At 38.2% G+C, this 21043-nt stretch overlaps 1 long non-coding RNA gene across 2 annotated transcripts in view; it reads right to left on the reverse strand.

Annotated features, from left to right (window-relative positions):
- Nucleotides 1-337: 337 nt before the first annotated feature.
- The window catches only part of LOC134809959 (uncharacterized), a 63485-nt gene continuing 42779 nt past the window's right edge, over nucleotides 338-21043 (reverse strand). Inside the window, exons 3-4 of one of the 2 annotated variants that reach the window (XR_010156916.1) lie at nucleotides 9339-9519; nucleotides 338-6058 (exon numbers count right to left, since the gene is read on the reverse strand). This is a non-coding gene — a long non-coding RNA (uncharacterized LOC134809959). Of the gene's footprint in view, nucleotides 6059-8255; nucleotides 9520-21043 lie in introns of both variants that reach the window. The other variant, XR_010156915.1, reaches the window with a different exon arrangement.

A 21043-nucleotide genomic window follows, 5' to 3' on the forward strand; every position in this document is an offset into this window, starting at 1 on the left:
CAGAGAGGTGAGGACGCCTTCCAAAGCTCTAGCACTTGTTTCTAGACATGGAACCAGGACAGCCCTTGGCATTTCCCACCACATTTTCCTGCTTATTATGTGGCATGAGCTTGTCTTTAACACTGAATTAGAATTATTGCACATCACATTGCATTCATCAAGGCCTACCCTTCAGGCAGTCTGATGTAACAGTCTATTATAAGACATCCGAGAAAAACCATCCACTATCCTTTCAGATGTTCTCAAAACAATTTGTATTAAGAGCTAATAAAATGAAACAGAAAATGCCAGGTAAACTTTTTAAAATAAAGATTTTGTGATTCATTGGGTTTAATTATTGGTTTTATTTTAGCATTACTTTGATACATTTCATGAAGTATACAGACAGAACTAAAGCCACATTTAAAAGGCAATTAATAAAACCCAGACATTATGATATAATTTACATACATTTAGATATATTTAAAGTGTACAGTTCATTTATTTAGTATAACCACAGAGTTGTGCAAACATCACCACCATCTAATTCTAGAACATGTTAGAACCCCAAAATAAACTTCATATTCATTAGCATGTTGCATTCCTGGCAGCTCCCTCTTGCCACCCTGTACCCTCAGTCCTAGGCAACCACTAAACAACTTTCTGTCCTCATAGACTTGTCTATTCTAGGCATTTCCTATAAATGGCATCATACGATATGTGGTATTTTGTGACTGGCTCTGGCTTCTTTCACTTAGTATAATGCTTTCACATTTATCATGTAGCATTTGTAAGTGTCTTTCCCTTTTATAGCTGAGTAATATTCCATTGTATGTGTATTCCACATCTTTATTTATCCATTCATCACTTGATGAATATTTGGATGGTTTTCACTTTTTGGCTACTATGAACAATGCTGCCATGAACATTTGTGAACAAGTTTTTGCGTGGCATTATGTTTCCATTTCTTTTGGGTACATATCTAGAAATAGAATTACTGGGTCATAGGGTGACTCTATGTTTAATATTTTGAGGAATTCCCAGACTGTTTGCAAAGTGACTGCATCATCTTACAATCTCACCAGTAAGTATGGCATGAGGATTCCAATTTCTTCACAGCCTTGTAAAAGGAAAATTTTACAATTATAATTATTTGGCAAAAATTCAATGAATTTTTTGAGCATCTATTTTGTGAAAGGTCTTTTTTGAGGTGCTATAATTTTTTAACACTATCAATTTTTGTGGAAAAAATTAGAACTTTTCTAAAGGACATTATTTTTAAAGTTTATTATTATTTATTAATTTTTATTAATACATAATATTGGTATGTATCAGGTACATGTGATAGTTTGATACATGCATGCAGTATATAATGATCAAATCAGTGTATTTAGAAAATCCATTACCTCAAGCATTTATTTCTTTGTGTTTGGAACATTTCAGATCTTCTCTTTCAGCTATTTTGAAATATGCAATATATTTTTTGTTAACTATAGACACTCTATTGTGCTATTAAACACTAGAATTTATTTCTTCCACATAACTGTATGTTTGTACCCATTAACCAATCTCTCCTCATCCCCCCAGCCCTTTCCCAGCCTCTGGTATTTATCATTCTATTCCCTACCTCCATGAGGTCAACTTTTTAGCTCCCACATATGAGTGGGAACATGTGATACTTGTTTTTCTGTGCCTGGTTTATTTCACTAAACATAATGACTTGCAATTCCATCTCTGTTGCCGCATATGACGAGATTTCATTTTTAATGGCTGAATAGTATTTTGTTGTGTATATATACCATATTTTCTTTATTCATTCATCTGTTGATGGACACTTAGGTTGATTTCATACCTTGGCTGTTGTGAATAGAGCAGCAATAAATATGGGGGTACAGTTGTCCCTTTGATTTATTGATTTCCTTTCCTTTGGACAGAGAGACAGTAGTGGGATTGCTGGGTCAGATGGTAGTTCTATTTTTAGTTTTTAAAGACACTTTCATACTCTTTTCCATAGTCGTTGTACTAATCTACATTCCCAACAATGCATAAAGAGTTCCCTTTTCTCCACATAATCACCAGCATGTGTTATTTTTTGACTTTGATAATAACCATTCTAACTGGGGTGAGATGGTATCTCATTGTGGTTTTGATCTGTATTTTCCTGATGATCCGTGATGTTGAGCAGTTTTTCCTAAACCTGTTAGCCATTTGTCTTTTTAGAAATGTCTATTCATGTCCTTTGCTCACTTTTTAGTGAGATTATTTGATTCTTTGCTGTCGAGTTGTTTTGAGTTCTATGTATATTCTGGATATTAGTCCCTTGTTGGATGAATAGTTAGCAATTTTTTCTCCATTGTTCATGTTATCTCTTCACTCTGTTGATTGTTTCCTTTCCTGCGCAGAAGCTTTTTAGTTTAATGTCGTTCCATTTGTCTATTTTTGTTTTGGTTGCCCCTGCTTTTGAGATCTTAGCCATAAAATCTTTGCCTAGATCAATATCTTGAAGCATTTCCTCTATGTTTTCTTTTAGTAGTTTTATAGTTTCAGGTCTTGTATTTAAGTCTTTAATCCATTTTGAATTGATTTTTATACATTGTGAGAGATAGAGGTCTAGTTTCATTCTTCTGCATGTGAATATCCAGTTTTCTTAGCACAATTTATTGAAAAGAATGTCCTTTCCTCAGTGTATGTTCCTGGCAACTTTGTCAAAAATTGGCTGGCTGTAAATATGTGAATTTATTTCTGGATTCTCTATTCTGTTCCATTGGTCTGTGTATCTGTTTTTATACCAATAGCATAGTGTTTTGGTTGCTATAGCTTTGTAGTATATTCTGAAATGTGTTAGTGTGATTGCCTTCAGCTTTGTTCTTTTTGCTGAGTATTGCTGCTATTTGGGCTCTTCTATGGTTCTATGTGAATTCTAGGATTGTTTTTTCTATTGATTCAAAGAATGTCATTAGTATCTTGATAGGAATTGCATTAAATCTATAGCTTACCTTGGGTAGTATAGTCATTTTTAACAATATTAATTGTTCCAATTCATGAGCATAATATGTCTTTCTATTTTTGGTATCCTCTTCAATTTTGTTCATCAGGGTGTAGTGTTTTTTGTTTTGTTTTGTTTTGGCTTTCATAGAAATCTTTCACCTCCTTGGCTAAATTTATCCCTGAGACTTTTTTGAAGTTATAAATGAGGTTGCTTTCTTGGTTTCTTTTTCAGTTAGTTGGTTATTGGTGTATAAAAACACAACCGATTTTTTATATTGATTTTGTGTCTTGTAACATTACTGAATTTGTAAAATCACGTCATCTGAAGTAGAGACAATTTGGCTTCTTCCTTTTTTTTTTTTTGAATTGGAATCTCTCTCTGTCATCCAGGCTAGAGTGCTCTGGTGTGATCTTGACTCACTGCATCCTCTATTTCCCAGGCTCAAGTGATCCTCCCACCTCAGCCTCCTGAGTAGTTGGGACTACAGGTGTGTGCCACCACACCTGGCTAATTTTTGTATTTTTCATAGAGACAGGGTTTCATCATGTTGTCTAGTCTGGATTTGAACTCCTGGGTTCAAGCGATCTGCCCACCTCAGCCTCCCGAAGTGCTGGGATTACAGGCTTGAGCCACCACAACTGGCTGGCATCCTGTTTTCCAGTTTGGATGTCTTTCATTTCTTTCTCTTTCTGGAAAGAGAAAGTCTGGCTAGGACTTCCAGTATAATGCCAAATAAGAGTGCTTAGAGTAGGTATCCTTGTCTTATTCTAGTTTTTAGAGGAAAGGCTTTCAGTTATTCCCCATTCAGTATGATGTTAGCTGTGGGCTCGCCATATATGGCCTTTATTATGTTAAGGTATGTTCCTGCTATACCTAATTTGTTGAGAGTGTTCATCATGAAGGGCAGGGTGAAAGGGATTCTTTTCTGAAGGAGGTTGTGTCACTCAGTGTCTGATGAGGATATAGAAGTCAGTGTTTGGTGAGAGATAGTAATTTGAAGAGGGAACATTTACTATAAAGAATTATTAACTGGCAAAATGTGATAAACTACAAAAGGGGTAAATTGTATGCTAAATAACACAGAAATAGCAAACATAGGGAAGAGCTGCTACTTCTAGGACTGAGGGAGGATACCCAAGAAAAGAACAAACATGGAAGTGTCTTTCACACCTCAAGGCTGAGATTCAGACCTTGTTGGAGAGGGTGGTGCTGTGGCCTGCAGGATAGAAAAGTTCTTTGAGGTGCCACAGGCCAGGCCTGGTGAGTAGGGTACTGGCTGTTGGGTGCCAGTGGATCAGCACTGTGGTCAAAAAAGTGCCTTCTAGGGTGCTGGAAAAACCCACTGGAAGGTGGTCACCATTGGGTCTCCTGCATACTGCTGGCAAGGAAATTGCCTGCTCGGGTGACAATAAAACTCAGTAGGAAGCCCTCACTAGGTGCTGGTGGAACTCACTGTAGGGTGACTCTCCCATACACCACTGGTGGCGGCCACAGGTAACAAGAACCAGGAAGAATCAAGAAGGAATGCTCCTTTATTTGCTATACCTTGTTTTATTTTATTTTATTTATTTATTTTTTTGAGACAGAGTTTTGCCTTTTTTCCCTGGCTGGAGTGCAATGATGCGATCTTGGCTCACTGCAACCTCCACCTCCCAGGTTCAAGTGATTCTCCTGCCTCAGCCTCCCGAGTAGCTGGGATTACAGGTGCGTGCTAATTTTGTATTTTCAGTAGAGATGGGGTTTTACCATGTTGTCCAGGCTGGTCTCAAACTCCTGGCCTCAGGTGATCCTCCTGCCTCTGCCTCCCAAAGGGCTGTGATTACAGGCATGAGACACCGCATCTGACCCCTTTACTATACCTTGTAGTGTCTCCCCTACACTCTACCAGCAACAGATGACATTGCACTGGCTGACCGAGGAGCCAGATTAGTATCATGGAACAGGGCAAAGAAGGGTGGATTTGGAGCGGAGAGGCAATATATCGATAACTGTCTTGGTGAACTCCTTTGGCTTCTTAGCTTCCACATGCATCATTTTATATATATATTTGAACTCTGTATAACACAAAGTCAACTCTGTTCTTCAGAGAAATGCAGAGTTCTCACCCCTTTCCCCAAATGAGGAGACACACAGTTCCAACAGTTATCGTAGTCTCATCTGGCTGTCTTAAATACTCCTCAAATCAAAGTCCCACTGAATATTCTCTTACCTAAAGGCTAAATTGTAGAGTTTATATTCAACAGCTTTCATAAAATAATGAGGAGAGAAAAAGGAAAATGGTTAATATATACAAATACACACATATACATCACATGCAAAGAGGAAATACACAAAACTGTCAGAATTCTCAGTTTTGTAATTGATTGAGAGGCCATAGTTGGTATCTATGGCTTCCTTCTTCTACTGCCTATTCTATATTTCCATTGCCCTTAAATGGTCAAGGTTCTTTATCTGGGGAGTGATCCAAACTTTCATTTCTCAACAGCCTGAATCCTCAATAATCCTGCCCCCTCCTTTTGACTCCTGCGGTTTCCCATTAACCTTTATTTCACACCTTGAGTCCAGGTTCCAGGGAGTTAGCTAATATTGGAGATGACGCATCTGGTAGTAGGCAGGTGTCTGGTGAGATGGCTGTTTTTCCCTTTGGTCCTGGTCCTTGGACCTCATACATTGCTGTTGAGCCATTGCTTGTTTCTGTCTGCATGGCATATTTACCTCAGGAGGCTCTTTCCAGTATGTTCATGTGACACTTGAGGGAGCTGCATCATTACAGTTTCTTGCTTCTCCAAAATGCTGGGGTGGAGGGGGAAGGGCAGTGGGGTGGGGGAAGAGGGATCCAGAATCCCTGCACGGACTCCTCTGGCTGGATGCCAGATGCAGCCACTCTCTTGCCCATCTCTGTGCTCCTTTTCTGGGTGGTGGTAGGGTGAGGTGGGAAATTACTTTCTTGTTGGTCTTGGATACTTTGCAAAGACATCAGTACATTTTGTTAGCTTTAAAGGTTTAGTTCTTAGCACTTTGCCACCCTGGGAAATCCATGCCAGCAAATCCCATAGAACTTGTCTGCTTTTTGCTTCAATTTACCCGTCCCTGAAGACAATAAACAAAGAGATGGCATTCTGCTTATAAAAGGGTAGTATAGTAAAAAATGAAGAAAATATATCTCACAACTCATTTCCCATCTTTTAATAAATAGTGATAGACTTAAAATAGCTAAGATTGAAAATGATGCCTATTTGAAAATTTACTAAGCAATTACATTCTAGCAGTTATACATGAGATATTTATTATATATCACATGTACTATAAATCTAATTATCTGTGGTATAAATAGACATTCCTAACCACTTCCTTTTAAGCATTTTCTCTTGAACTTTCGACATTTGAATTGGATTCAGAACACGGAACAAGCACAACTCTTAAAAGTGTCAGACATGCTAGATTTCTTTCTCGCTCCCATGGAAAAAGTAAACACAGCATAAAACACTCATCAATTTTTAGAAGTTAAGAATGTGCTTTATGTAGTTTATCCTAGAAAAATCCTCAAGTTATATAAACTTTTAGATTATGAATGAGTTATGGTCATTTGGAGATGGCAACAGAGCAACTAGCAGGTTCAAGAATTTATACACAAAGGTGAAAGGCTTTTTGAAACAACCAGAGTTTTCTTTCAAGTCTAACTTCCTGAGTAATTTATCTGAGAAATTGTGAGATGCCATGCAGGAGGACTTTCAAAATCATCCCAGTGTCCCTCAATCAATCTGGTTCAAATATGCAGAATTGGAGGACAGGTCAAGAAAGCAGACGCTGAAACAGGAGGAAATGAAGTCGGCTTATTGTGAACATGACTTTTTCCCATCTAAAAAAAGATGATGGTTTACATTGTTTTGAGAATTGTGGAGTGGGAGAAGCAGACCAACCTTTCATACTGCTGAAATATAATTTTCCTGGCCACACATCTTCCTCATTAATTGTCTCCAATTCCTTACAAAAGAAAAAAAAACCTTCCTACATTTTTTTCTATTATAAAATAATTTCATAGTTGTATTTACCAAATGTTTAAGCATGAATGTGGTAACTGGTGAAAACAGCTTAATCTGTGGTGGCATGAAATGATGAAAAAATAAATATATTTTCTCTTTTTTTTTTCTGTTTTTATTCTCCATCCACATCAACTGAAGGGTAGCTAGAGGGTTTTGTGCAGAAGTCTGAGTGTCCCTTGTGCCAGGAGATGCTTTTGTTACCTAGATCTGTGCTTCTGGAGCTACTTCACTGGATTGATGTTTAGGGAGGACTAGAAATTTGAAGGGGAGAAGTTGAATCATGGAGGATGTTGGAGTGCTAAGATCCCTGAATGTGGTACCTGTAGATAAATATAGTGGCTTTGAGACGCAGAGCAAAGACTCCAGTGGAGTCTGTTATTCAGTGAGCAACAGCGTCACCCACCATGGAATAAATCAGTTGGGGGTGGACAATGTATTTCAAGGTTCTGTGATTAAAGATTGTGGGACACACCAGCGGCCCTTCCACAAATAGATTTCACAAGCCTCAGTCTTCTTATGTTGGTGGGTGGGGTAGATGGTGGCCAGAGAATGACTGAGATTGGGTTTTCTGTCAACTCGAATGGGAGAGGCTCCTTCAGTTGGAATTAGATATGTAAAAGGTAAAGAAATGTGGTATTTCATGTACCTGTGGATTGTGAAACAAATTCATGCTCACTACATTTGTTTCAAAAGCATAAATAGGCCCTGCCTTCTGCCTTTATCTACTCTACACATATAGTATGGAACAGTATGATTAAGCCAGTATGATTTGAGCCAGAAGATTAAGTTCCGTAAAAAGTGAAGAAAAGTCAACAATTTAACACAAGAAATGTTTACCGACTAACTATTCTATGCTAGATCTGTGAGTATGAGGAAATAAATGTGACATATCCCTTGAGAAAGCAGAAATAATCCAAAGAATTCATACATATACAAATTATTAATTACATCAGTAAAAAGTCTTTATGATGGGTGTGGCCAGGTCTGGGGCTGGAAGGCCCACCTCAGCATTGCAAAAGAATTAGTCTTCAGTCCTGAAGCTCACAGAATTTGCTAACCTATTACTTAGGGGGAATATACCCCTGAAGATCATTACTTGAAGAAAAAATACACATTTCCTTTGGAAGAAAGTAAAATCAGAAATCTTGAGGGTTCTCTCGAAGAAAATCAGACCTGTAGTTCTAACCAGTCAACTGACCTTAGTTGAGAATGTTAATGTGCCAGAGAAACAAATGAATGCTCACCTTTCCGAGGAAGACAGTAGAAAATAACCCGCTTGACTATCTTCAGCTGGAAAAAAGAACTCTTTTTTTTTTTTTTTTTTTTTTCTGTGATGGAGTTTCACTCTTGTTGCCCAGCCTGGAGTGCAATGGCACAATCTCAGCTCACTGCAACCTCTGCCTCCCGGGTTCAGGCAATTCTCCCGCCTCAGCCTCCCGAGTGGCTGGGATTACAGGCGTGCACCACCACGCCCGGCTAATTTTTGCATTTTTCAGTAGAGACAGGCTTTCACCATGTTAATCAGGCTGGTCTCGAACTCCTGACCTCAGATGATCCACCCACCGCAGCCTCCCAAAATGCTGGGATTACAGGCGTGAGCCACCGCGCCCATTCGAAAAAAGAACTCTTTAATCCACTATACCTAACCTTTTACTCTCTCCTTTAGATTTAAATGATTAACTTCTGATAATGCTGCAGACATTTTTTTTTTTCTGAAAGATTTGTTAATGAATGGATTCCTTTTGAAAGAAGTCCAGGCAAGAGCACAGAAAAACAGAGAGTTCCAATGATGACCAAATGTGAAACATACTATGGTATATAAGAATCCTCTAGAGATGTAACTGTAACACCAAGATCAAAGCACAGGGGACTGTATCAATGCATTTCCCTGCAGAAGATAGGACTCTATAAAGTGAAGGGCAAGTAGCATGTGGAAGAGGAAGGACACTGGGAAGAGCCCTAACTGCTGACGGGAGAGCCTAGTCCAGCTCTGGTCCTTCACTGGTCACTGTGAGATCTTAGGCAAATCACTTGCTTTTCTGGGCCTTCATTTTCTCATCTGGAACCGAGGTAATCGAATTAGACCCTTCTTTAAGTCCTAAGATTCCAAAATCTCCAATGCCGGCACATATTAATATTGTACCAGGTAGCCTTTGTCCTACATTGAATTGTAGGTATAGTTTGTGCATATTTGTCTCCCATCCAAAAGTCTGCAGATTCACTAAGGAAGTCAGTTAAGGGCCAATCGGGGGATTTGAAGGATTCAGAGCTACAGGAGCTATTCTTTATTCCTGGGTAACTCTAAGCCAGAAGATGGAGAAGCTCACCTAAAAGCTCTGCCATCAGGTGTGTGGGTGGTGTTGTACTAGGGTGTGGAGAGAGGAGAATGTCTCAGGAGACCAGGTAAGGGTTCCTATGATTGCAGAACCAACCAAAGAGCCTTGGAGGCACCAATGATGATGATTTTCTCTAGTTCTTCAAAAGCCAGGAACTGGGCCGTATTATTTTCTGTGAAAGAAAAGAAAAATAAGTGAAAATGCTTCACAGAATATTTTATAGCAACACACTTCTCAGGATTAATAGTTTTAGAAGATGGAGGTAAAGAGCTCATCTGTATAAAGGTTTGAAGATGCACATATCATCTTGGAAAAAAAGAGGCTGTTATTCCATCATTTCCACATACACGGTTTTGTTATAAATATAATTGAAAATTCAAGTATTTCAAAAATAGAATACATGGGCACTGGAGATTAGGTCACACATAATCAAATTCTAAATTTCTTTTCCAGCAAAGTTGTCCCTACTGAGGTCAGAGTACAATGAAGAGGGGATGGTGGGCTAAACGCCAAATGAATGAAAAGGGAAGATTTTCAGGCAGGGAGTCATCAGTCTTGTCACATGCTGCTGATATGAAAGGACTGACCACTGGATTGAGCAACATGAAGGCATGTGACCTCAATACAAGCTTTTTCTGTGGTTGGAATGAGATAAAAGAGAACAGGGAGAGAAGTGGAGTCACCAAGTGAGGACAACTCTTTGAAGGAGGTTTGTGGACCATTTGTTGTTATACAGAGGGAAATGCACAGGGGATTTTATGATGAGGGAACAGCTCTGTTTGAGAACTGGGTGTAATTGCTTTTGAGGCCACAGAGAGTCGAGGTTCTCTGTGATTTAATTATTCAGGAAAGAGGCTTCCTAGAAAGTTTACAGTTTCTTCAAAGAAAGTCAGTTTCTCTCATTTGCATGTCTCTCATTTCTAAGTGACTTAATGAAAATTCCTTTCCCCACTAACTTGAGTTTTATATACCTTGTATTGAGTAGACATAAGAAGTGCTGCTTGGCCTGATTTGGTGCAGGACAGGATCCCACAAAAAGAAATTTCAGCCTTATAACCTTTCTTCCTTTGACTTTCTGTGATTAGTTTCCTTAGTGTCTGGTAACAGCTCTGGTTCCTTTGCTGTAGTGTGGTGAGCCTCATCTCTACCAACAAATTGGTTCACAGGCTGGGGGATGGTGGGCAGGAGGGATGAAATCATTGTTTTGCTTCAATGTCGGTTCTCCCCTGAGAGGTCTTTCACAGCAAGGGAGTCTATATTTTTAGAATTAGCATGTTCTGTTTCAATGTTGTGAACATTCATTTGAAACCTACTATATTTAGCAGAGGTTTAATTACCCAAATTGGGAAACTAGTTTTAAACCGTCACATTCTACTTGGTTAATCAAAACAGTCCCCACCACCAGCAGGGGAGACTGGCAATTTCAGTCACACAGCCACACCTGGTGAGGGCAACTGACAAAAGCAATTCCATTGCCTGAGTTCAGCATCTTCAGCACCCATCCAGCCCTGTTGTAGCCCCTCTTTCTTTCAGTAAGACTTTCCTGCAATATACCCTCTGTGGACTAGGGCTCGGGGGATGTGTCTGCTCCGATGTCTGTGGGGAGTGTCTTTTCTTCCCACACAAAAATCGTGATTATATTTTCCAAAATAGCACTCAGGAAACAATCTCTCTGTGGCATTTACAGATATGTGAGATGTTGAGGAACTGCAGTCTGAATGATGAAATTTCTTGGATTTTTCAGCAATGTCATTTTTTCCTTCATTTACTCACTCACTTCTGGAAGGGCCAGTCTGAGAGCTGGGCTGAGGAGTCCAAGGCTGATGCAGTCATGGATGAGTCTGAGGCAGGGAGACCATTGGCGGGAGAATGGGCAGTGCCAACTGGCTTTAAAAATACTCAGATACAAATATGAATTTTGCACATCCATTTAGTCATTTGGCAAATATTTATTGATTGGTTGTGGGATAAGCCATAGAGCCTGACACTAGTTTAGTGAGAGAGATACACAGGAATAGGAAAAAAAGTATCATAATAAATGCACAGTTACAGAGCAAGAGCTCTGAAGGATCATTTTATGAGTATGCGTAACAGGAACCCGATGTGATTGATCAGTGAAGCAAATTGGTGCTTGAACTGAGATCCACAGTGGTGCTTCCCAAACTTTATGTGCATATGAATATCTGGGGATCTTGTTAAATGCAGATTCCTGTGCTGCTTCTGGGGCTTGGGGAGGAGCCTAAAATTCTGCATCTCTAATAAGCTGCCATGTGATGCTGATGCTGCTGGTACCAAAGATTCTAAAGGACAAACATAACGGAAAGCAGGGGTCGGGGGAAATAAGTTTCACAAGGAGGGAACAGTTATACACAGCAAGAACATAGTCTGCATGGTGCTCTTCTGGTCCCTAACCACTGAGGCAAAGGTCAAGTAATTGTTCTACCTTCTTCCATGACTAATTGGCAGGATATATGTTCCCCTGACAGGACATTTCCCAACTTTAAGGCTGCTCTTTATGTTTACTTCAAAATTCATTTTACCTCTTGTAAATATTGGGATTTCCATTTAAAAGGTCAGACAAAAGATATGTCTTCTACCCTTCTCTTTAGAATTTGCCAGAAAACAGGGACAGAAATATGAATTTCATATTTGATAAACCTTGAAGACTAACTCCCAAAAGATAATATTTGGAGAGGCTCTCAATGCAGTGAAGATCAAATATGGGTGCACAAAGGCTCCTGGAGGGAGTGCTTGGGAACACAGGTCTCAGATAAAGCTGGCAGGAAACTGTTTTCTTAAGTAGATGGCACTTTGAGGGCAAAACCAACCACCCCTTCTTTGGAATCACAGGAAAGGCAGGTACATGGAGGGTAGGGTTGGAGCATCCTTTTACCCCATTTGACCTCACAGGAAAGTGGAGCAAGCAGAACTGCAGAAAATGTGCAGAAATGCTGCAATCAGTCTGTGTCCTAGTGAGGCAGGGTGGAGGAGAGAGGCTGAATTGCCTCCTGCTCTGTAGCTGCCAATGCCTGTTGGCCGGAGAGAGGTAAAAATTCAAACAACCCGCACATATAGTCTTGTCATCATGAGTTTGTCCCTGAACCAGGGAGAATACTTGCTAGCCTGGAACTGCTCATCCCCTTCTCAACAAGACCCTGGATCACTTCCAACATCAGGAAGAACACACTTCATTTAAAGATGAGTAACAAAAAGGCAACTAGCACAGGATCTATACAAATAAGTTACAAGACAAAAGGAGGAAGAGGACAGGGGAACATAAGGAATCCTCACCAATAACAAGTTGCCATTAAGAAGTAGAAAATTATGACAAAATAAATGTCTATGAAGAATGAATTTAATGAAACAATGAAGAGGCTGGAAGCAGAGCAATTGAGAGATCAGGGGAAATACTAGCACCACCACAGGAGGAAATGAAACAAGAACTTCTGAAGGGCAGGAAGGAAGCAGAAGAGAAAAATAAAGCTACCATGGAAATGCAAGCATATTGTAATAAACACTAAGAAGAAACCCTGCTGACATCACAGTGAGGAATAGGAGGGCAACATTAAGACACATAAACAAAAGATATAAGCAAAATAACCAGAAATGAACAAAGTTAGAGTGAACTAGAGAGAACTTGAAAGATACAGAAAACAAAAGAATTGCAACATATGCATTATTTGTATCTTTTAAGAAGAAGTCTGGAGATATTACTCAGTAAAACTCTTTAGAAATAAAATAAGACTTGAATCTACAAATGGAAAGGGCATACTGTAGCTCAGAAAAAATTGATACAGAATGATCAACATTGAGAGGTATCCAAGTAAACATACTGGCCCTCAAGGCCAATGAAAAATTTTAGAATCCAGGCAAAAATAAAAAATAAGAGTGAAAAATTAAGTTGGCATGATAACAAAATAGACTATGTAGTGGAATATCAAAAGTAAGAGAAAGGAATCCTAACATAAATGAGAGTACAACATTTCAACATATTACCATAAAAAGTTTAAATTGTCTAATTCACCTATTGACTCAAATTTACAAAAAAGGGAAATCAAATTATTTGTAATATGTGAGATGCATCTAAAACAACGAAACTCAGAAAGGATAAAGATAAAAATTAGGCAAAGACATGCAAAGCAAATGCAAAAAAAAAGAGCAGCTGTCATAACTATGGTTGCATTCAAAACAAAAAACATGAAATAAGACAAAAGGGGAACTTGATAATAATAAAGGATGTAACTCACAATGCAGTTCAATATGATAAATAAATTGGCATGGAAAACATGGTGTCAAAGCTACAGAAAATAGGAATAGGCAGAAATCCTTTAGCAGTAGAAAACTTTAACGCTTATCTTTTAACTATGGAGAAATCATATGAAAAAAAAGCAAGGATAGTTTTAATAGCTTTACAACAAACTATATACTATGAAGACAGATTACACTTTCCTTTCAAGTATTAATGGAGCAGTTACAAAAATTAACTACATATTAAGCCACAAAGAAAACTGCAATGCAGTCCATCACATAGAAATAGTACAGACATTATGTCATGCCAACGCAAAACTTCAAATGTTAAAGAGAGAAAAAAAAATAACTTTACCTCCTGGAAATTAAAGAACACTCTCTATATAATTTTTCAGTCTCATAGAGAAAGTCATCGCTAGAAATGCAGAATATTTGGAAAGCAACACGAACTAAAACACTGTATATTAGAGACTATGAGATCTTGTTACAGCAGTACTTAGAGGAAAGTTCATAACTTTAAATACTTGTAACAAATAAGAATTAAATGAATTAAGCATCCAACATCAGAATGTATTAAGTAAAATAAAGACAAGGCAGAATAGAAATTAGTAAAGATAAAAACAGGAATTAATTAATTTGGAAAATTTAAAAAATGCCAAAATAAAGTCTATGAGTTGTGTTTGAAAAATTTTTAAGTAAAAATGTGTGCTATGTTCTTTTTTTGAAATGATAACTTTTTAATTGTGGTTAAAAATATAAACAAATTTGCTATTTTAGCTATTTAAAAATATACAAATCCATGGCATTAATTATATGCAAATGTTGTACAATCATCACCAATATTGGTTTCTGAACTTTTTCATCACCCCAGCAACTCTGTGTCCTCTAAGCAGTAACTCCCCATTCTCCCTACCCCCTAGCCCCTGGTAACCTTCAGTCTACCTTTTGTGTCTATGAAGCCTATTCTAGATGTTTCATATAAGTGGAATAATATAATATTTGTCATTTTTTGTCTGGCTTATTTCACTTAGCATGTATCAGAACTTCATTCCTTTTTATGTATGAATAATATTCTGTTGTACATAACATACCACATTCTGTTTATACAATTGATTTTGTTATGTGCTCTTGGATGGTTCTACCTTTTAGCTATTGTGAATAATGGTGCAACACTCATCTTTTTTTTAAAGGGAAAAAGCAGAAATAGATGATATAAGAAAACAAGAATTGAGAAATAATTATAGATAGAGAAAATTAAAGGAGATTATAGGACTTATATGTACCATAAGCAAATAAATGTAAAAACCTGGATAAAATATGTAATTTCTAGAAAAGATAAAGTTCTAAGGCTGGCCCCAGAACAGTTCGAAAATCTAAAGAGACCAATTACAATAGAAAAAGCAGGAAAGTCAGGCTATCCCTCTTCCAAACTACCAGGCACAGATATTTTTACAGGTGAGCTCTTCATAACCTTAATGACTCAATCACTCTAAAGCTTTTAAAATTCTTCTAGAAGAAAAGACTCTAGTTACTTTTTATAAAGTGGAGGTTACATTGGTGTCAGTATGCCACAGAACAACAAAAATAATAAAAAGAAAGTCTAATGTCTCTTGTGACTATCGATACAAACATCTTCAATAGAATACTAGCAAACATATTCCAGGAGGACAGTAGAATATCCTTCCTTTCAGGAAAGGAAGGATAGTTTAATATTAGGAAATCTATTGATATTGTTTAACATCCTAGTATATATAAAAAACAGTAAAACCATATACCCGCACTCATGGTTGCTGAAAATGTTTGCTATAAAATTAAAATCCATTATTGATTATGAAAAAACACCTCATCAAATAGAACTAAATTTATATCACATTAGTAAAAATATTTGTCTTACCTCAAAAGCCAGGTCATCTTTAACGGGCAAACCATACACTCACATTAAATTGGGACAAAGATGCCATTACCACAACATTATTGAACATTGGTCTTGAGGTACTAACAAACTTTTAGATAAGAGAAAGAAGAGTGGTATGTACAAGTTGGAAAGGAGGAGGTAAGATAATCATATTTGCAAATAATGTAACTCTGTGCCTTGAAAACCCAAGAAAATTAACTGAAAGATCACTGCCAACAATAGTAAAAGAAAAAAAAATAAGAGAATTGAGTAGTGTGGCTAGAATAGGCTTTACACACATAAACAACAATTGGTGCTAAGATATGCAAGAAAGGACTGTATGCCCAGAAAAGCTAATTCTACAGTTTATATGGAAAAATGAAAAAAGCAAGAATAGCTAGAAAACATCTTGAATCAGAATAGTAATGAGAAGCATGAATGCTCTGATGAACACATATTATAGAGTTATAATTGTTACAGCACTATGGTAGTGGTGCACAGATAGCTACATCAATGGAACAGAGGAGAAAGTTCATTTTTTTTTGCAGATCACAGTAAAAAATAGCTTGAAAAACCACTTTCCTATGTATGTCATATGTAAATTTTACATAAAAATACATGCACGTATATACTTGCATATACATAGAACAGCTTTGGAAGTATATTCAAGAAATGTAACAGTTGTTGGGTGATGGGGTAGGAAGTAGTGTTACGTTTCACTATATTTTTTGTGTACCTTTGAATTTTGCACTATTTGTGGTATTATTTCTTTAAAAAGGCAATTTATTTTATTATTTTTTTCAAACCCAGCACAGAATATGAACAAAGTTGATAATACATAGGATGGATATGGAATGATTTGCTTGAATTGCTCCAAGAAAGGCATCTGAACTATTCACATGGTTGTGTTTGGAAGCTCCCAGGGTCTAAACACTGTAAGATTTCAGAGATTTATCCCAGTTCAGACTCACAAACATTTGATTTTCCTCATTTTTCAAGATTTTTTCCCCTCTGGCCTTTCATTTATTCATTTAGTCTTCAGTAGAGAGACCAGGGGATGGCTTGGATTTAGGGGCTTAACCACCTCCATCTTCATCAGCTCCATTCAGCTGAAGCTGTTGCTGTTCTTCTGAAAAGATCCAAGGAGCTTCCCAATACATATGCAATCTCTGTAAAAGCAGTGTGTTTGCAAACACAGCTGCAAGAAAAGCCTCCTACAGCAAGTACATAAAAAGGTGCTCAATATCACTAATCAGGCAGATGCAAATCAAAACCACAGTATTACCTCACACCTGTGAGAATGACTATTATAAAAAACACAAGAGATAAGTGTTAGCCAGAATATGCATAAAAGGGAACCTTGTGTACTGTTGGTGAGAATACGGAGGCCATTGTGGAAAATAATATGGAGGTTCTACAAAAAATTAAAAATAAAATTCTTATATGAGCCAGCAATCCTGTTCTTAGTGTAGATCCAAAGAAAATGAAATCACCTCACAGAGATATCTGTGCCCCCATGTTTCAAAGCATTATTCACAATAGCCAAGATATGGAAACAACCTTTGGCTGTCAATAGATGAATGGATAAAGAAATTGTGTGTGTGTGTGTGTACACACATACACAATGGAATATTATTCAGTCTTTAAAAAGGACATCCTGCCATTTGTGTCAACATGAATGGACCAAGAGGAAAATTATAATATGTGAAATAAGTCAGACACAGAAAGAAAAATACTACATGGTCTCACTTATATGCGAAATTAAAAAAAAAAAAAGAAACAAAATTCAAAGATGTAGACACAGAGTAAAAAGGTGGTTACCAGGGATAGGAAAAGTGGGGGAGTGGGGAGATGGAGGTCAAAGGGTACAAAGTTTCATTTATGTAGAATAAATAAGCCTAGAGATCTAATGTATAGCATGAAGACTGTAGTTAATAATATTTTATTTCATAAGAGAATTTGCTAACAGAGTGGATTTTAGGTAATTCTACTACACACACACACACGCACACACAGAAAAGGTAACTGTGTAACATGATAGATATGCTAATTTGCTTGATGTGGTAATCATGTCATTATGCATATTGTTAAATACAATTTATGGAAGCTCTCATTCTAGATCCCAACAAACCAAAGCAAAATGGAGTCCCACACGCTAAGTGCCACATGATTAAACTGAAATTTTAAGAAAGCAGGTAAATTTCCAAACAGACCAGATATTTTTGAAAACAGAAGATTCACAGAAACCAATTAGAAAGGGCCCAGTCAGCCTGAGTCAGTATAATAAGGAAATCTCCACTGTTTTAACCCTTATAAGAAAAGTAACCTGAAGTAACCTGCTATTAACCGATCTGCCTTTTTCTATTATTCTGTTTCCTTGTTCCCACTTTACAAAAACCAATTGTTCTGCCATGCCCAGTGGAGCATTCATTCTATTTATAGAATACAATACTGCTGAATTCTAGAATCACAAATAGAAGCCAATTAGATCTTAAAACTAAATTTGTTATAGTTTTGCCTTTTGACAATATGTATATCAAAACATCGTGTTAGGTATTGTCTTAGTTTGTTTTCTGTTGCTATAACAGAATACCACAAACGGCAATTTATACAGAAAGAAGTTTATTTGGCTTATAGTTCTGGAGGCTGGGAAGTCCGAGAGCATGGTGCCACCATCTGGTGAGGGTCCTTCATAGTGAAAGGGTGGAAGGTCGAAGTGAACACTAGAAACAGAGAGCAAATGGAGGCTGAACTTATCCTTTTATCAGGAACCCACTCATGGGGCTCTGCCCTCATGATCTAATCACCTCTTTAAGGGCCCGCCTCCCAATACCATTACATTAGCAATTAAATTTCCACATGAGTTTTGAAGGGGGCATTCAGATCATATCAAGAAAAAAAAAAAAAAAAAAGAGTCAAGTCCCCTAGGCTTCTCTTCTAGATAGATTCCTGCTTCAGTCCCTTCCTATATAGAAACTTTGGAGTTTCCCCTACCTCATACTCTTGCCTGTTTTCCATGGCTCCAAGAGAAAACGAATATCCTCTTTTCTTCTGAAAAAGCACTACAGTTTATTGGTCAGCACCAAGTGTGTTTAACTTCAGTTTCAGATGGCAACTCACACATAGATGTGTTTATGTTGCCCTTTATCAGTATTATCATTGGCAAAGCCTTTGGTAAGCAACAGAAGTGGCTAAACAGAATAATTCCAGGCTTGAAGTTCCTTTTTCATCTGGTTCCCTCTGGGAAAAGGCTATGAAAGCTAAGGGTGGTGGCCAAGTCCCAAAGGCCAAGGTCACCATCACACATTTTCTGAGAATCTACCAAAAACACAGGTCTGTATTAGGTCAATATGCACACAGTTGTGCTGGGAAGGAATGAAGCTTTCAAATATGAGAACTGTACCTGAAAAATCTTTGCCATCAGTTCTTTGAAATGAAACTCTAAGCTGGGAAGAACTCTCTGCTTAGGGGAAGTAGGACTAAAACTTGACTTTTGATTTGGAGAACATTCAAAAGACTCTAACCTCATGAGTGCTCAATTTGTAATTTTTTGCCCTTGAAAAAACTATAGGCGGGTGCAGTTACACCTGTAATCCCAGCACTTTGGGAGGCCAAGGTGGGTGGATCACTTGAGCCCAGGAATTCAAGATCAGCCTGGGCAACATGGCGAAACCCCGTCTCCACTAAAAATACAAAAATTAGCCAGGTGTGGTGGTGCATTCCTGCATGCCAGCTACTCGGGAGGCTCAGGTGAGAGGATTGATTGAGCCTGGGAGGTTGAGGCTACAGTGATCCGTGATGGCACCACTGTACTCCAACCTGGACAACACAAAGACCCTATCTCAGAAACAACAACAACAACAAAGAAGCAACAAAAGGGAATTTTTACTTTTAGCCATAGAGCCTTCAAGTTTGTTATAACCACTGGGGAGAAAACCCTTCATTTCTACTTTATTCCTAAAATGGGTTAATCACTGATTATACATAGAAAATTTACTCAAATGAAAAAAAACCACCACCAGATTTTACCTTTGAATATATTTTCTTGGTATTATTTTAGGTTCTGGTAGCAAAAGGTGCAGAGATAAGGACATGGGTTAATGACATGGGTTATTTATTGCACTCTGCATACAGCAGCAAGAATGCTTTTCCTAAAAATTCTTTTTGCTGAAGTCCCTTTTTTGCTTATGTCTCTTTTCCTAAAAAATATTTTTGCTTAAGTCCCTTTGTTGCTGCCCACATCATTTGATTTCCCACAGCAAATTATTATAAGCCTGCATTATCCTGTTTCTCCTCCTCCTCTGAATCTTCCTCTCCATCAGCACGATTTCTATTTTCTTTCTTTGCCAACTAGCTGTGTGGCTAAGAGTAAGTCACTGGAGTCTCACTGTCCCTTTGTCTGTAAAACTATGGTTTTGGAATAAGAAGGGTCCTGGCCTGCTATGGGGTGTATCAGAGTCAGGGTGAAAGAGTCTTAAGGTATTTGAAAATAAAGCAGCAGATAAGCTTGACATGGAGAGTAGCCTGCCTCTGGCTCTGTTTTCTCCATTTCCTTAGGAGTGAAAAGCTGGCCGTCAGCAAGCACATTCAGTGCTCACATTGTAGCCACATAATCAAAGGAAGAAATACGTATCTTTTTTTTTTTTGAGACGGAGTCTCGCACTGTCACCCAGGCTGGAGTGCAATGGCACGATCTTGGCTCATTGCAAGCTCTGCCTCCTGGGTTCATGCCATTCTCCTGCCTCAGCCTCCCGAGTAGCCAGGACTATAGGCGCCCGCCCCCACGCCAGGCTAATTTTTTTTTTTTTGTATTTTTACTAGAGACGGGGTTTCACCGTGTTAGCCAGGATGGTCTCAATCTCGTGACCTCGTGATCTGCCCGCCTCGGCCTCCCAAAGTGCTGGGATTACAGGCGTGAGCCACCATGCCTGGCTGAAATACGTATCTTTTAAGATCTAAAGAAAATCGTTTCAAAGTTACTGTTGTGTCCATCTTGTTTTCTTGTTACTGAACTTATTTCAAAAATTTAAATAACATTAAAGGAAGGCATAAGATTTTTATGGCTATCCAAAAGCTGCATTAAAAAAAAAGTAACTTAAGGATTTCCAAGTCAATTTCCGGCTGTGAAAATCATATTGTGTCCCGAGTTGGTGGGTTCTTGGTCTTACTGATTTCAAGAATGAAGCCGCAGACCCTCTCAGTGAGTGTTACAGTTCTTAAAGGCAGCGTGTCTCGAGTTTGTTCCTTCTGATGTTCGGATGTGTTCAGAGTTTCTTTCTTCTGGTGGGTTCATGGTCCCGCTGGCTCAGGAGTGAAGCTGCAGACCTTCGCAGTGAGTGTTACAGCTCTTAAGGCCACACGTCTGGAGTTGTTCGTTCCTCCCGGCAGGTTTGCGGTTTTGCTAGCTTCAGGAGTGAAGCTGCAGACCTTCGTGGTGTTACAGCTCATAAAGGCAGTGTGGACCCAAACAGCAAGCAACAACAAGATTTATTGCAAAGAGTGAAAGAACAAAGCTACCACAACGTTTAAGGGAACCTGAGCAGGTTGCCACTGC

The sequence above is a fragment of the Pan troglodytes genome, chromosome 4 (genome assembly GCF_028858775.2).
Source record: "Pan troglodytes isolate AG18354 chromosome 4, NHGRI_mPanTro3-v2.0_pri, whole genome shotgun sequence".
NCBI classification, from domain to species: domain Eukaryota; kingdom Metazoa; phylum Chordata; class Mammalia; order Primates; family Hominidae; genus Pan; species Pan troglodytes.